The 16,590-nt window shown below is 44.7% G+C and overlaps 1 protein-coding gene across 8 annotated transcripts in view; it reads right to left on the bottom strand.

Annotated features, from left to right (window-relative positions):
• Window positions 1-13,693, bottom strand: part of LOC132825994 (gastrula zinc finger protein XlCGF49.1-like) — a 42,111-nt gene extending 28,418 nt beyond the window's left edge. For 4 of the 8 annotated variants that reach the window (XR_009645844.1, XM_060841697.1, XM_060841694.1 and 1 more), the window contains exons 1-2: window positions 13,618-13,670; window positions 13,209-13,315 (exon numbers count right to left, since the gene is read on the bottom strand). The gene's annotated coding sequence lies outside the window, so the exon portion shown is untranslated. The other 4 variants (XM_060841696.1, XM_060841695.1, XM_060841699.1 and 1 more) reach the window with 4 other exon arrangements.
• Window positions 13,694-16,590: the final 2,897 nt, after the last annotated feature.

The following is a 16,590-nucleotide window of genomic DNA, read 5'->3' as shown; positions in this document are numbered from 1 at the left end:
TCTAGTACCCACAAGATGCATCACAGAAACTCAAACATCCTTAGACAGCACCTTCCAAACACACAACCACTTCCACGAAGGAGGATAAGGGAAATATATGGAAATATATTTGTCATTACTTCACTGTTGTTGGGTTAAAATTCTGAAATTCCCTCCCTAACAGTATAGTCAGTCTACCTACAGTACAGACAGCTCACCTTCACAGTCTCAAGGGCATCAAGAGACAGGCAATAAATTCAGCCAGGATGTGGATATCCACATCTTATGAGCTAAAAGAAAAGTAGAGATTAACATCAGCAGAAACAGATCCTGGTGAAATAGGTTCACTCCCAAATTGGATTTTACTGTCAATCCTATCACTGTAGTTACTTCTGAACGTGCTGGTGTATTAGCAGGCAGGCTGACTGAGTGAATCCTTTCACACATGAATCAGGTGAATGGTCTCTCCCTGGTGTGAACTTGCTAATGGGCAGTGAGTTGAGATGAAAGCCTAAACCCAGGTCTGCAATGCGTCTACCTATTTGCACCTCAGTGCCATCATCTAGCTCCACTCTAGTCCCTGCTCATCTGCGGCTAAAACTCTCAACCATTCCTGTTATCTCTAGACTTAACAATCCTAACACATCCTTGGCCGGCCTCCTCCATTCAAACTCCGTCATCTCAAGAATACCAAAAGCTCTGCTGCCCATTTGCTCATGAACCAAGACTTGTTTACCCAACACCCCGCGCTCCTGGACCTATGAAGGCTTTGATTTATAAGTAACATCTTAAAAATCTGACCCTTGACTTAATTCCTGGCTGTGATCATCCCTGCCTCCCCGCACTTTCTTCAAGACCTCGGCAACTCATTTAGTTTCAGGCTCCAACAATGTATTTATTCCTTCCTTCAGCATTGGTGGCTGTTTCTGCAGTTGCCACTGCAACATAGTCTGGAATTTTCACCCGAAACTTCTCAGGTCTACTTGCCTCCATTAGGATCTTCCTGAAAACCTGCTTACTTGGCAATGCTTTTGGATTACCTGACCTAATATGTGACTTCCATCAGTGGCCTCCTTGTCAAAGTTCCACCACAATATTTCTGTGAAATTAGAAACTTGAAATAAATACAAATTATTGGTGATTTGGACATACATCATCAACTTTTCACTAGCACTGGGTGAATGGCCTGCAACTCCTTATTTAACTGGGAGCACCTTCAGTACAAAAGTGCAGAACCACATGGGAAATGAATCAAATGGAGAAAGAAGCTTACACTGCTGTCTGACCGAACTGCTGCCTTTGATGTCGGTTTTGCGAACAGCAAAATTCACAGCTAACTTTGCAGAAATCTTGGTGTGGGAATTCATGCAGGGGAGCAGCTAAGCCGCATTTTCATGAGTAACCTTACTAGTCTTGTTTGCTTGTAAAGCTACAATAGTGAGTGGAGTGATCTTTCTTTGATAATACGTTGTTATTGATATCTGTCTCTTGTTTGAGCTTTAAAAATATAAAAATGTAGGTATTAAGCTAGCCTGGAGCAGTATTTTGTTTAGAACAGTAAGACTGTTATTTTCTGGGGCGTTAGATTGTTGAGGTGCAAAGATGGCCTTCAGTAGAGTGATGTGCTCTTCTTGTTGGAAGTGGGAGATGAGGGAGAGTTTTCATGTTACTGATGATTACCCCATGCAGGAAGTGTGTTTAGCTGTGAATCCTATCAATCAAATGAATCAGTTGGAGTGGCAGCTGGAGGCAATGAGGAATTTACAGGAGCTATGGGGACGTGATGGATGGTTCTTGCAGGGAGGGAGATAAACTGAAATTACAGCCAAGTAGATGGGTTACCTCCAGGAAAGGAGCAGATGGAGGTTGTCATCCTGGAGTCTCCTGCAGCTATCTTCATTTCAAACAACTATGCTGTTTTGGAAAACATAGGGGGTGGACTTTCAGGGAACGTAGCATTGACAGCCAGGTTTCTGGTACTGAGATTGGCTCTAATGTAACAAGGATTACGCAAAGTTCCAAGCGATCGACTGTAGGGGACTCTCTAGTCAGAAGCACAGACAGACGATTTAGTGGCCAACAGCGAGCCATCAGAATGGTGTGTTGCCTCCCTGTAGCCAGGACCAAACACATCTCAAAGAGGGTTCAGAACATTCTCAAAGGGGAAACGAACCAGCAGAAGGTTGTTGTGAACTTTTGAACTAACAACATAGGAAGAGAAAAGGTAAGGTTTCTGAAGAGAGAACAGGAACATAGAACATTGCAGCACAGTACAGGCCTTTCAGCCCTGTTGCACCAACAGGTTGCACCAACCTGTGGAACCAGTCTGAAGCCTATCTATCCTACACTATTCCATTTTCATCCATATGTTTATCCAATGACCACTTAAATGCCTTTAAACTAGTTTACGACAGTTGCAGGCAGGGCATTCCACAACGCTGCGTAAAGAATCTCTGACATAGAAGGATATAGGCTAAGAGTTGGCAAATGCGCCTAGATTAGGTTGGGATATCAGGTCGGCATGGACGAGTTGAACCGAAGAGTCTGTTTCCATGCTGTACATCTCAAAGACTATGTCCTACATCTATCACCCCTCAATATAAAGCTATGTCTCCTCCTGCTTGCCATCACTATGTGAGGAAAAATGCTCTCACTATCCACCCAATCTAATCTTATGATAATCTTAGATGTCTCAGTTAAGTCACCTCTCAACAATCTAACAAAAGCAGCCTCAAGTCTCTCAGCCTTTCCTCATAAGACATTGCCTCCATATCATGTAAATCACCTCTGAACCATTCCCTAAGCTTCCATCTCCTTCACATACTGCAGTGACCAGAACCGTACGCAATTCTCGAAGTGCAGCCACAGCAGAGTTTTGTACAGTTGCAACATGACCTCATGGTTCTGAAACACAATCCCTCTTGTTATGAAGATGTTACTGCACTGTGCCTTTAAGAGAGTTAAAAGTGATAGCACCAAGTGTTCTCACCAAGACAATTCCTGATTAAGGGCTTTTGCCCGAAATGTCAATTTTCCTGCTCCTCGGATGCTGCCTGACCTGCTGTGCTTTTCCAACACCACTTTAATCTTGACTCTGATCTCCAGCATCTGTAGTCCTCACTTTTGCCTACAATGTAACATGTGCTCCAGCTAGGAGGGTAGCTGGTTGCTTGGAAATGACAAAACAGATTCAAATTAGGCCAATCAGTTTAAATTATACCCTGAAAAAAAATACCAAACTCTAAGCTAGTTTGAATTTATAATATCGACAATCTTAAAAACCAATGACAAAATCCGATGCTTTAGGGGTATAAGACCAGGGAAAATTGAGAGGAGAACTGCCAAGCTACCAGCATGCAAAAAGACTGCCTGAGAAATAGCTCTCTTAAAAAGGTGCCTTTATCGATGTGCAACCTGTGAAGCAGAATCCCCAAGGAAGGAAGATAGGAATACAGAGGAGAACCTAAAGCTGCCTGGCTTTGAGATAAGGAGTTTTATCTTGTAAATCGTAATCAGGAGTTTTATCAGACTAGTATTACAGATGAGAAGGTAAAAGATAGGTTAGAGTAAGGAATTGTCAATAGTTATTAGTTAATAATTCTCTTACACTTTAAGAAATAAAGTTGTTAATTTTTACTTTAACTAGTTCTTGGCCTATTGAATTTTCACAGATTACTGTATGGCATAAATCATGTGTGTTGCTGGTTTTAAATTAAGCAGGAGAGTATACTCCGTGTGGTAACACTCCACCAGTAAAAGCTAACACACTGTATGCCTTCTTCTCAACCCTATCAACCTGGGTGGCAACTTTCAGGGGTCTATGTACATGGATACAGATCTCTTTGTTTACCTATACTACCAAAAATCATTATACCATTAGCCCAGTACTCTTTATTCCTGGTGCTCCTTCCAAAGTTAATCATCTCACACTTTTCTGCATTAAACTCCATTTGCCACCTCTCAGCCCAGCTCTGCATCTTATCTATGTCACTCTGTAACCTATAATATGCTTCGGCACAATCCACAACTCCCCTGACCTTCATGACATCTGCAAAATTACTCACCCATTCTTCTATACCCTCATCCAGGTAATTTATGAAAATGACAAACAGCAGTGGACCCAAAACAGATCCTCGCGGTACACCACTATATTAGCTCCAGGATGAACATTTCCCATCAACTATCACCCTCTGTCTTGTTTCAGCTAGCCAATTTCTGATCCAAACGCTAAATTACCCTCAATCTCATTACTCTGTATTTTGTGCAATAGCCTACTGTGGGGAACCTCATCAAATGTCTTACTGAAATCCATACACCACATCAACCACTTTACCCTCATCCATCTAATTGGTCACCTTCTCAAAGAAATCAACTAGGTTTGTGCAGCACAATCTTCCCTTCACAAACCATATTGACTATCCTTAATCAAATTATTCCTGTTAGGCAGGAATTTAAAAAGGAGGTCCTTGAGGATTATCCCAGTGCCATGATGGTGAGAGTAGGAATACGAAGATAGAGCAGATGAATGCATGACAGAAGAGCTGGTGTAGGAGAGTAGGATTCACATAATTGGATCATTGCAATGTCTTCTGCAGTAGAATTGAACTTTATAAGAAGGACAGTTGCTTAAAATGTGTTGCTGGAAAAGCACAGCTGGTCAGGCAGCATCAAAGGAACAGGAGAATCGACGTTTCAGGAGAGTGGCAGAAGTGGGGGTCGGGGTGCGGAGCTGGTCGGGAAGGTAAATGATTGATATGAGTGGAGAAGGATACTTCAACGCAAGAAGTATCAGAAATAAGGTGGGTGAACTTAAGGCGTGGATTGGCACTTGGGACTACGATGTTGTGGCCATCACGGAAACGTGGATAGAAGAGGGAAAGGATTGGTTGTTGGAGGTTCCTGGTTACAGATGTTTCAGTAAGATTAGGGAGGGTGGCAAAAAAAGGAGGGGGTGTGGCGTTGCTAATTAGAAATGGTATAATGGCTGCAGAAAGGCAGTTCGAGGAGGATCTGCCTTTGGAGGCAGTATGGGCTGAAGTCAGAAATAAGAAAGGAGCAGTCACCTTGTTGGGTGTTTACTATAGGCCCCCCAATAGCAGCAGAGATGTGAAGAAACAGATTGGGAATCAGATTTTGGAAAGGTGCAGAAGCCACAGGGTCGTAGTCATGGGCAATTTCAACTTCCCAAATATTGATTGGAAGCTCTTTAGATCAAGTAGATTAGACGGGGCAGTGTTTGTGCAGTGTGTCCAGGAAGCTTTTCTAACTCAGAGGGGAGGCCATGTTGGATTTGGTGCTCGGTAACGAACTGGGACAAGTGATGGGCTTGTTAGTGGGTGAGCATTTTGGTGATGGTGACCACAATTCTGTGACTTTCACCTTGGTTATGGAGAGAGATAGGTGCATGCAACAGGGTAGGTTTTACAATTGGGGGAAGGGTAAATACGATGCTGGAAGACAGGATCTGAGGAGCATAAGTTGGGAGCATAGGCTGTCAGGGAAAGATGTCATTGAAATGTGGAACTTCTTCAAGGAACAGATGGTCGTGTGAGGGAACCTTGGTTGACTAGGGAGGTTGACTGTCTTGTAAGGAGGAAGGAGGCGGCTTACATAAGGTTGAGGAAACAAGGTTCAGACACAAGATTGGAGGGATACAAGATAGCCAGGAGGGAGCTGAAAAAAGGTATTAGTAGAGCTAAGAGAGGGCATGAAACATCTTTGGTGGGTAGGATCAAGGATACCCCCAAGGCCTTTTATGCGTATGTGAGAAACATGAGAATGACGAGAACGAGGGTAGGTCCGATCAAGGACAGGAGTGGGAGACTGTGTATGGAGTCGGAAGAGATAGGAGAGATCTTGAATGAGTACTTTTCTTCAGTATTTACAAATGAGAGGGACCGTATTGTTGAAGAGGAAAGTATGAAACAGACTGGTAAGCTAGAGATACTTGTTAGGAAGGAAGATGTATTGGGCATTTTGAAAAACTTGAGGATAGTCAAGTCCCCCGGGCCTGACGGGATATATTCTAGAATTATGTGGGAAGCAAGAGAAGAAATTGCAGTACCGTTGGCAATGATCTTTTTCGTCTTCACTGTTAACGGGGGTAGTTCCAGGAGACTAGAGAATGGTGAATGTTGTGCCCCTATTCAAAAAAGGGAATAGGGATAACCCCGGGAATTACAGGCCAGTTAGTATTACTTCGGTGGTAGGCAAAGTAATGGAAAGGGTACTGAGGGATAGGATTTATGAGTATCTGGAAAGACACTGCTTGATTAGGGACAGCTGGCATGGATTTGAGGGGGTCATGCCTTACAAGTCTTATTGAATTCTTTGAGGAGGTGACCAAGCACGTGGATGAGGGTAGAGCAGTGGATGTAGTGTACATGGATTTTAGTAAGGCATTTGATAAGGTTCCCCATGGTACGCTTATGCGGAAAGTCAGGATGCATGGGATAGTGGGAAATTTGGCCAGTTGGATAGAGAACTGGCTAACCGGTCGAATTCAGAGAGTGGTGGTAGATCATAAATATTCAGCCTGGAGCCCAGTTACAAGTGGAGTTCCGCAGGGATCAGTTCTGGGTCCTCTGCTGTTTGTAATTTTTATTAATGACTTGGAAGAGGGAGTCAAAGGGTGGGTCAATAAATTTGCAGATGATCCGAAGATAGGTGGAGTTGTGGATAGCGAGGAGGGCTGTTGTCAGCTGCAAAGGGACTTAGATATGATGCAGAGCTGGACTGAGGAGTGGCAGATGGAGTTCAACCCTGCCAAGTGTGAGGTTGTCCATTTTGGAAGGGCAAATAAGAATGTGGAATACAGGGTTAACGGTAGGGTTCTTAGTAAGGTGGAGGAACAGAGGGATCTTGGGTCTATGTTCACAGATCTTTGAAAGTTGCCACTCAGGTGGATAGAGCTTTTAAGAAGGTCTATGGTCTATTAGCGTTCATTAGCAGAGGGATTGAATTCAAGAGTCGTGAGATGATGTTGCAGCTCTACAGGGCCTTGGTAAGGCCACATTTGGAGTACTGTGTGCAGTTCTGGTCGCCTCACTTTAGGAAAGATGTGGAAGCTTTGGAGAGGGTGCAAAGGAGATTTACCAGGCTGTTGCCTGGAATGGAGAATAGGTCGTACGAGGATAGGTTGAGAGTGCTAGGCCTTTTCTAATTGAACGGCGAAGGACGAGGGGTGACTTGATAGAGGTTTATAAAATGATCAGGGGAATAGATAGAGAAGACAGTCAGAGACTTTGTCCCCAGGTACAACAGAGTGTTACAAGGGGGCATGAATTTAAGGTGAAGGGTGGAAGGTATGGGGGGGGAATGTCAGGGGTAGGTTCTTTACTTAGAGAGTGGTGGGGGCATGGAATTCGCTGCCTGTGGGAGTGGCAGAGTCAGAATCATTGGTGACCTTTAAGTGGCAATTGGATAGGTACATGGATAGGTGCTTAAGCTAGGACAAGTGTTCGGCACAACATCGTAGGCCGAAGGGCCTGTTCTGTGCTGTATTGTTCTATGTTCAGGAATGAGGAGGGTGTGCCAAGCAGGCTAAGATAAAAGGAAGGGAGGAGGGACCTAGGGGAGGGACGTTGGGAATACAATAGGTGGAAGGAGGTTAAGGTGAGCGTGATAGGTGAAGGAGTAGCCATGGGCAAAAACCTCATCACCTCAGGGGATCTCCCATTCACTGCCTCCAACCTCATAGTCCCACAACCCCGCACCATCCATTTCTACCTCCTGCCCAAAATCCACAAACCGGACTGCCCCGGCCAACCCATTGTCTCAGCCTGCTCCTGCCCCACCGAACTCATTGCTGCATCCCTTGACACGGTCCTGTTCCCCTTAGTCCAAGAACTCCCCACCTACGTTCGGGACACCACCCACGCCCTCCACCTCCTCCATGATTTTCACTTCCCTGGCCCCCAACGCCTTATCTTCACCATGGACAAGCAGTCCCTATACACCTCCATCCCCCATCACAAAGGCCTCAAAGCCCTCCGCTTCTTCCTTTCCTACAGAACCAACCAGTACCCTTTCACTGACATCCTCCTTCGACTGACTGAACTGGTCCTCACTCTTAACAACTTCTCTTTCCAATCCTCCCACTTCCTCCAAACCAAAGGAGTAGCCATGGGCACCAGCATGGGCCCCAGCTATACCTGCCTCTTTGTTGGATATGTTGAACAGTCCATCTTCCGCAGCTACACTGGCACCACCCCCACCTTTTCCTCCGCTACATCGATGACCGTATTGATGCTACCTCGTGCTCCCACGAGGAGGTTGAACAGTTCATCTACTTTACTAACACCTTCCACCCAACCTCAAACATACCTGGACCATCTCAGACTCCTCCCTCCCCTTCCTAGACCTCTCCATTTCTATCTCGGACGACCAACTCAACACAGACGTTTGCTATAAACCGACTGACTTCTACAGCTACCTAGATTACACCTCCTCCCACCCTGCCCCCTGTAAAAACGCCATCCCACATTCCCAATTCCTTCGCCGCATCTGCTCCCAGGAGGACCAGTTCCAATAACGAACAACCCAAATGGCCTCCTCCTTCAAAGACTGCAATTTCCCCTCAGACGTGGTTGACGATGCTCTCCACCGCATGTCCTCCACTTCCCACTCCTCCGCTCTTGAACCCCGCCCCTCCAATCGCCACCTGGACAGAACCCCACTGGTCCTCACCTACCACCCCACCAACCTCCAGATACATCGTAACATCCTTTGTCATTTCCGCCACCAAGGATATATTTCCATCCCCACCCCTATCAGCGTTCCGGAAAGACCACTCCCTCCGCAACTCCCCCATCAGATTCACCCCCCCCCCACCCCCAACCCCACAATCAACCTAACCTCCACTCCCGGTACCTTCCCCTGCAACCGCAAGAAATGCAAAACTTGCACCCACACCTCCCGCCTCGCTTCCCTCCAAGGCCCCAAGGGATCCTTCTATATCCACCACAAATTCACCTGCACCTCCACACACATCATTTACTGCATCTGCTGCACCTGACGTGGCCTCCTATACATTGGGGAGACAGGCCGCCTACTTGCGGAACGTTTCAGAGAACACCTCTGGGACACCTGCACCAACCAACCCAACCACCCAGTTCAACTCCCTCTCCCACCCCGCCATGGACATGCAGGTCTTTGGCCTCCTCCATCGCCAGGCCATGGCAACACGATGCCTGGAGGAAGAGCGTCTCATCTTCTGCCTAGGAACCCTCCAACCACAAGGGATGAATGCAGATTTCTCCAGCTTTCATTTCCCCTCCCCCCACCTTATCTCAGTCCCAACCCTCAGACTCAGCACCACCTTCTTGACCTGCAATCTTCTTTCCGACCTCTCCGCCCCTACCCCCTCTCCGGCCTATCACCCTCACCTTAACCTCCTTCCACCTATCGTATTCCCAGCGCCCCTCCCCCAAGTCCCTCCTCCCTACCTTTTATCTTAGCCTGCTTGGCACACCCTCCTCATTCCTGAAGGCGGCTTATGCCCAAAACGTCAATTCTCCTGTTCCTTTGATGCTACCTGACCTGCTGCGCCTTTCCAGCAACACATTTTTAAGCTCTGATTTCCAGCATCTGCAGTCCTCACGTTCTCCAAGAAGGACAGTTACACAAGAATTGTAAATGGATTAACATACTGGCACAGAGATGTGCTGAAGCCTCAGGGACCCAGGGAGATATTGAGGAAAGAGATCAGTCTGAGGTTGGTACTGCTGGGAAAAGGAATAAGTCAGACAGGGCAGGCAGGAACAAAGTAGGACTAATAAATTAAAATGCATTTATTTCAATGCAAAAGGCCGAACAGGTAAGGCAGATGAACTCAGAACGTAGTGAAAAACATAGGACTGGGACATTATAGCTAATACAAAGACATGGTTCAGGGAATGGACAGAATGTTCCAGGGTGTAGATACTATAGGAAGGAGAGGAGAGGGAGTGTTTAGGGATAACATACTGCTGTATTTAGGGAGTATATTCCTGGGACTGCTTCTTGGGAATTTATTTAGGTGAAACGGAGAAATAACAAAAAGATGATCTCCTTATTGGGATTGCACTAAAGACACCCCCGCCCCCAACAGTCATTGGGAAATTGAGTAATAAATTTGAGAGGAGATCTCTATGAATAATAGGGTGCCTAAGCTACAGGATTTTAATTTTCTAAACATAGGCTTATACTGCCAATAGTGTTAAGGGCTTAAATGGACAGGAATTTGTTAAGTGTGTGCAAGAAAATTTTCTGATTTGGTATGTGGATGTACCTGCTAGAGAAGGTGCAAAACCTGACCTACTCTTGGGAAATAAGGCAGGGCAGGTGACTGAGATGTCAGTGGGGGAACACTTTGGTGCCAGTGACTATAATTCTATTAGTTCTAAAATAATGACAGAAATGGATCTAAAACTTGAAGTACTAAACTGCCAATTTCGACAGTATTAGGCAAGAACTTTCAAAAATTTAGCTGCATATGTTTTCAGGTCAACAGACAGCTGGAAAATGGGTCACTTTCAAAAATGAGATAATAGGAGTCCACAGATAGCATGTTCCTGTTAGTGGTAAGGGTGGTCAGTGTAGGGAATGCCAGATGATTATGGAAATTGAGGCTTTTATTTAACAAAAAGGAAGCATATGTCAGGTACAGACAGCAGAAATAGAGTGATTCCCTAGAAAAGTATAAAGTTGACAGAAGTATACTTTAAGACGGAAATCAGGAGAGCAAAAAGGGGACATGAGATAGCTTTGGCAAATAGGGTTAAGGAGAATACAAAAGGAATTTTATAAATAGGTTTAAGACAAAAGGGTAACTAAGGAGAGAATAGGGCCCCTTGAAGATTACCGAGGCCACCTATGTGTGGAGCCAGAGGAGATGGGGGGAGATAGCACATTAATATTTTGCATCAGTGTTTACTGTGATTATAGAGATGGTGGTGCTGGATGCCTTAAAACGCATAAAGATAAATCCCCAAAACCTGATCAGGTGTACTCTAGAATTCTGTGACAAGTGATTGCTGGCCCCTTGCAGATATTTGTATCACTGATAGCCGCAGGTCAGGTGCCAGAAGACTGGAGGTTGGCTAATGTGGCGCCTCTATTTAAGAAAGGTGGTAAGGACAAGCCAGGGAATGACATGAGTGGCAGGCAAGTTGTTGGAAGGAATAATCAGGGACAAGATTTACATGTATTAGAAATGCAAGGACGAATTAGGGATAATCATATTGGCTTCGAGAGTGGGAAATTGTGTCTCGTGAACTTGATTGAGCTTTTTGAAGAATTGACAAGGCCAGAGCAACGGATGTGATCTATATGGACTTCAGTAAGGCATTCAAGGTTCCTCATGGATAGACCGGTTATCAAGATTAGATCACAAAGGTGGGAGAACTATTATTTGGATACAGAAGTAGCTCAAAGTTCGAAAACAGATGGTGTCAATGGAGGGTTGATTTTCAGACTGGAAGCCTGTGACCAGCGGTATGGCACAAGGTGTGGTGCTCAGTCCACTGCTTTTTACTTTATATATAAATGATTTGGATGTGAACATTGGAGGTATAGTTCATAAGCTTGCAGACAACACCAAAAACTGGAGGTACAGAGGAACCTCAATTATCCGAAGGACACGTGCAGGGAGTATTTTGTTTGATAAGCTGAATGCTGGATAACAGTTAGTCAAGAATCAGGACCTTGCTATCTGGTTCAGATAATCTGAAATTCAGCTAATCGAATGCCCAATAATCAAGTCTCCACTGTATAGTGGACGGCAAGGAAGGTTAGCTCAGAGTACAATGGGATCTTGATCACATGGGCCAATGGGCTGAGTGGTACATGAAGTTTAATTTAGATTAATGTTCAAATTATCTGAATTAAACTTCATGTGTCAATCCTCAGCCCAATGGTGCTGCAGTTTAGAAAGGCAAATCAATGTAGGATTTATAAAACATAACAGGAAGGTCTTGAATTTTGTCAAACAGAGGACTTTGGAGTACAGGTTCATAGTTCCTTGAAAGTGGAGTCACAAGGTAGATAGGACAGTAAAGAAGTCATTTGGTATGCTTGCCTCTATTGGTCAGTGCACCGAGTATATGACTTGGGAGGTAATGTTGCAGCTATACAGGACATTTGTTAGGTCACTATTGGAATATTCTGTGCAGTTCAGATCTCCCTGCTATAGAAAGGATGTTGTGAAACTTGAAAGGGCTCAGAAAAGATTTATAAGGATGTTGCCAGGGTTGAATGGTTTGAGGTGGGGCGAGAGGATGAATAGACTGCAACTAATTTTGCTAGAGCATTGGAGGCTGAGGAGTGACTTTATCAAAAGTTATAAAATCACGAGGGGCATGGATGGGGTAAATAGACAAAGCCTTTTCCCTGGGGTGGGACAGTCCAGAACTAGAGGGCATAGGTTAAAAGTGAAAAGGGAAAGATTTAAGAGAGACCCAAGAGGCAACATTTTTACACAGAGGGTGCGTGCATGGAATTAACTCTCAGAGGAAGTGGAAAAAACTGGCACAATTACAACATTGAAAAGGCAACTGGTACATATATAAACAGGAAGAGTTTAGAGGGATATGAGCTACATGCTGGCAAATACAACTAGATGTTGTTAGGATATCTGGTTGGCACGGACGACTTGGACTGAAGGGTCTTTTTCCATGCCGTACATCTCTATGACTGTATGACTCCAAGCACATAGAGCTAAACATCACCTTCGTAACAGATAGCAACAATTATTCCCAAAGCCCTGTTATCTGTGGAGGAAGTAACAGAGTTAATGCTTCAGGATGTGCAACATGAATAACACAAAATGAAAATTGTGCAGAATTTGATGGTCAGAAATAGAAGAGAAATGAAGTCATACAAATGGACTCCAAGAATTGCTGACTGTGAAAGGTAAGAGTGAAGATGATTCTAGTAAGACCGCAGCAGATAGCCAGGAGATAGACAGCAGTGGAAAACTGATTTACCTAAGATCTGTGCAAGTAACAGCAAAATACTAAGAGATAAAATACATCCATTATTAGAGAATGAGGAAATGAGATATTACCATGATCAATGAGCACAGAGGTGAATCAGAGCTATTTCAGTGTTTTGATCCCAGTTATATGAACACTGGGCGAACGAATGTGCATGGACAGATCATAGTCTTTAACGCAATGCTTCCTAACAGTGAGACTGCAACTGATAACATGGAGCTCTGACCGAGCTACAGGCATTTCTCCACGGAGTACCTGAAATGTTAACAGCAGCAATTATAATGCCGGAAAGCAGTTCCTTGCTTCAGCACTCTGTCAGCGTCTAGTGTCTCTCCCAGGAAGTACAGGCCATCTCTCTCGCTCTGGGGGGAAAAACAGCCAGAATAAACATTTTCCTTGCTTTGGGTTTGCTCTATGTAAAACCTCTCCTTCTCGCGCATGCGTCCAGCTTGCCATCGCCAAAGATGGCGGCCCCGATCGCTTCCCTCGGATGATTGCCCCTAACAAAGATGGCGCCGGTTGCTTGGGCCTATCACCGCCCGAGGCCCGCAGCCGTTTTTCTGTTTACTACAAACTAGGGACAGGGAGTTCAAAATATATGTTTTCGGAAAAGTACCTAACATGCTATTAAAACCTCTCAGATTAAACTAGCAACAATTCCTACTATTCGTCTTATTTCACCACGTCCAACTCCACACGTAAACGCCCGAGCTCCACTTACACTGATACTGCGCAGACGGACGGAGATGGTCACGTGATTTGTACGAGTCCTGCCCCCACCCGCCTCGCAGGTTCCTATTGGTTCGGAGATAACCCGCTTCCGATTGGTCTGCCAACCCCGCCCTCTCTCCTCCTATTGGACCGGAGCTGACATCAACGACATGCTCAAGAAGCACTAGCTTTTGAAGCACTGCTTCTTTATCAGGTGGTTGTGGAGAATAAGATTGTAAGACACAGAATTTATAGCAAAAGTTTACAGTGTGATGCAACTGAAATTATAGATTGAAAAAGACCTGGATTGTTTGTTAAGTCCCTCATCTTTTATAATAACTACGTTGGTTTCAGTTCTTTAATATGTAAATCACAAAACTTTTTTTAAAAGTTACATTCTCAAATGAACTTTAACAATTGGTGTCATGTCGGCCCAGATAATGCATTGAAGGTGCGAGCTGCCCTGTGTGAGACTGTGCCACAATGGTCAGAGTGATTCTAATATAAAAAACGGATTTACAGAATCTTACATGGATTCATGCAGTTTTTGAGCAAAATGAAATGTAATTCTGCAAGTACAAATTCACCCCACAAACTTATATGTGTATGTGGGTATGTGTGTGGGATGGGGGAGCGGGTTATGAGTGTCAGAGAGTGTGTGTATGTGTCTGAGTGTGAGTGTAAAGGAGTATAAGTCTGTGAGCAGGTGTGTGTGGAGTGTATGTGTGAGCTTATGAGAGAGAGTTTACGTAAATGTTTGGGTCCGTAGGGGTGTGCGTGTGTGTGTATTGTGCAATGAGGTCACCTGTAGTGTGACATAAACCCAAGGTCCCACTTGAGGCCATCGTCATGGGTACTGAATTTGGCTATCAGCTTCTATTCGGCCACTTTTCGTTGTTGCCTGTCCCAAAGTCTGCCTTGGAGAACAGTCACCTAACGGTCTGAGATCAAATGTCGCAGACCACTGAAGTGTTCTCAGACTGGGAGAGAACACTCCTGTCTGTTGATTGTTGTGCAGTATCCATTCGTCCGCTGCCAGAGCTTCTGCTTGGTCTCGCCAATGCCTGCAGCGTATGAGATAGATAATGTTGGCTGAGTCGCATGAGTAAATGCCACATACATGGTGGGAGGTGCCCCACTGCAGGGTAGCTCACACCTTCAACACATTATGTGGGCCAACAGGTCACCAATTGTTAAAGGTCACTCGAGAATGCAACTTTTAAAAAAAGTTTTGCAATTTACATACTAAAAGATGAGAGGTCTAATAAACAATCCAGGTCTTTTTCAATATATAATTTCAGTTGCATCACACTGTAAACTTTTGCTATAAATTCTGTGTCTTACAATCTTATTCTCCACAACCACCTGATGAAGAAGCAGTGCTCTGAAGCTAGTGCTTCCAAATAAACCTGTTGGACTATAACATGGTTTTGTGTGGGTTTTTAACTTTGTACAACCCAGTCCAACACCAGCATTTGAAATCATAATAGGAACAACATGTTCCAAGATTTTTTTTTTAAAAAAGAAAATTATTAAGGAGAGACAAAAAAGAGGGAAAAGGGGGAACACTGGAAAAGAAGAAAAAGAGGACAAACATTAACCGTATTCTTCAGATCGGTAGGACTATTTTAAAGTGTCCACAAAGTTCTTGGCTTTATCCGCTGAGTCAAATGTATAAACTGAATCCTCTTGGCTGAAATGAAGCACTGCCGGGTACCTCATGGATGCCCAGGTTCCTCAGCCCCTTCATAGAAGGAGTATCTCTTTCAAATTACTGCTGCTGAGAAATCTTGAAAAAACATGATTTTTGATCCTTTGTGCAGCAGTGCCTGTGGATCTTTCCCTAGTGATCTGGAGACTTCTATCACTCTTTGCTTGTCCCCGTTATGTGCACTAGGACCGGGCAGGGGCACTGTACCAGCCTGGACCTGTGCACCGCCACCCGATAGGCCCTTCCAGTGTGCAGCTGGCCAGACTCGATTTGAAGGCCCAGGAACTGCAGCAGCCGCTGTTCAAAGAAGCAGACTGGTTGCCCACCTTCTTCACCCTCCGGGAGCCTGACAATCCAAAGAGTCATCCTCCTACCTCGATTTTCAAAGTTGTTGACCTGATATTGCAAGGCCTGTACTTGCTGCTCCAGTACCTGGATCCATCCGGGCGAGGATTCAATCACCGCTTCCACCTCCTCCATCCACACCCCGAGGCCCTGGGGCTCCCATTCATGCTTTAGCTGCATGGATGCGATGGGTTGAATGTGGGCACAGATCTCCTCAATTGCAGCCGTAACATTTGCGGTAAGTCTCGCCATCGCTGCTGCCAATTCCTATGTGTCTGTCAGGTTTCTGGGGGAGAGGTTGCTGTTACAGCCTCTGGTGTGCCCAGTGTTGCAGGGGAGTGTCCTCTCTGCTGCTGTTTGCTCACTCCCTTCCCCTTTGTTATTCTACCCACTCCCAAATATTAACAAATATATGCTCTCAAGGCTTTAAATGAACAAATCTCTCATAGGTGTTAGCCAGGGATGACAAAAAAAACTCAATATGACTTAGGCAGGGCCATCCACAGCCGTTCTACTGAATCACTGCCATCTTGCCGATTCCATTTAAATGCCCTTAATATTGGTGAGTCTACTATCATTGGAAGGTATGCCGTTCCATAACTCTGCTACTCTCTGAGAAAAGAAACGATCTTTGAGATCTGTCCTAAATCTATCAACCCTCAATTTAAAGCTATGTTCCATCGTGCTAACCATCATCATCCAAGGAAAAAAGGCTCTCACTATGCACCCTATCTAACTTTCTGATTATCTTATACACCTCAATTAAGACACCTCTCAACATTCTTCTCTCCAATGAAAATAGGCTAGTATTCTCTAAAATCTTAACAAAACATTAAAATTAAAATGCACTCTTTTTGTGAACACTTTGCA

The sequence above is a fragment of the Hemiscyllium ocellatum genome, chromosome 21 (genome assembly GCF_020745735.1).
Source record: "Hemiscyllium ocellatum isolate sHemOce1 chromosome 21, sHemOce1.pat.X.cur, whole genome shotgun sequence".
In the NCBI taxonomy this organism is placed as follows: Eukaryota; Metazoa; Chordata; class Chondrichthyes; order Orectolobiformes; family Hemiscylliidae; genus Hemiscyllium; species Hemiscyllium ocellatum.
This window is presented reverse-complemented; position numbering and strand designations above follow the sequence as displayed.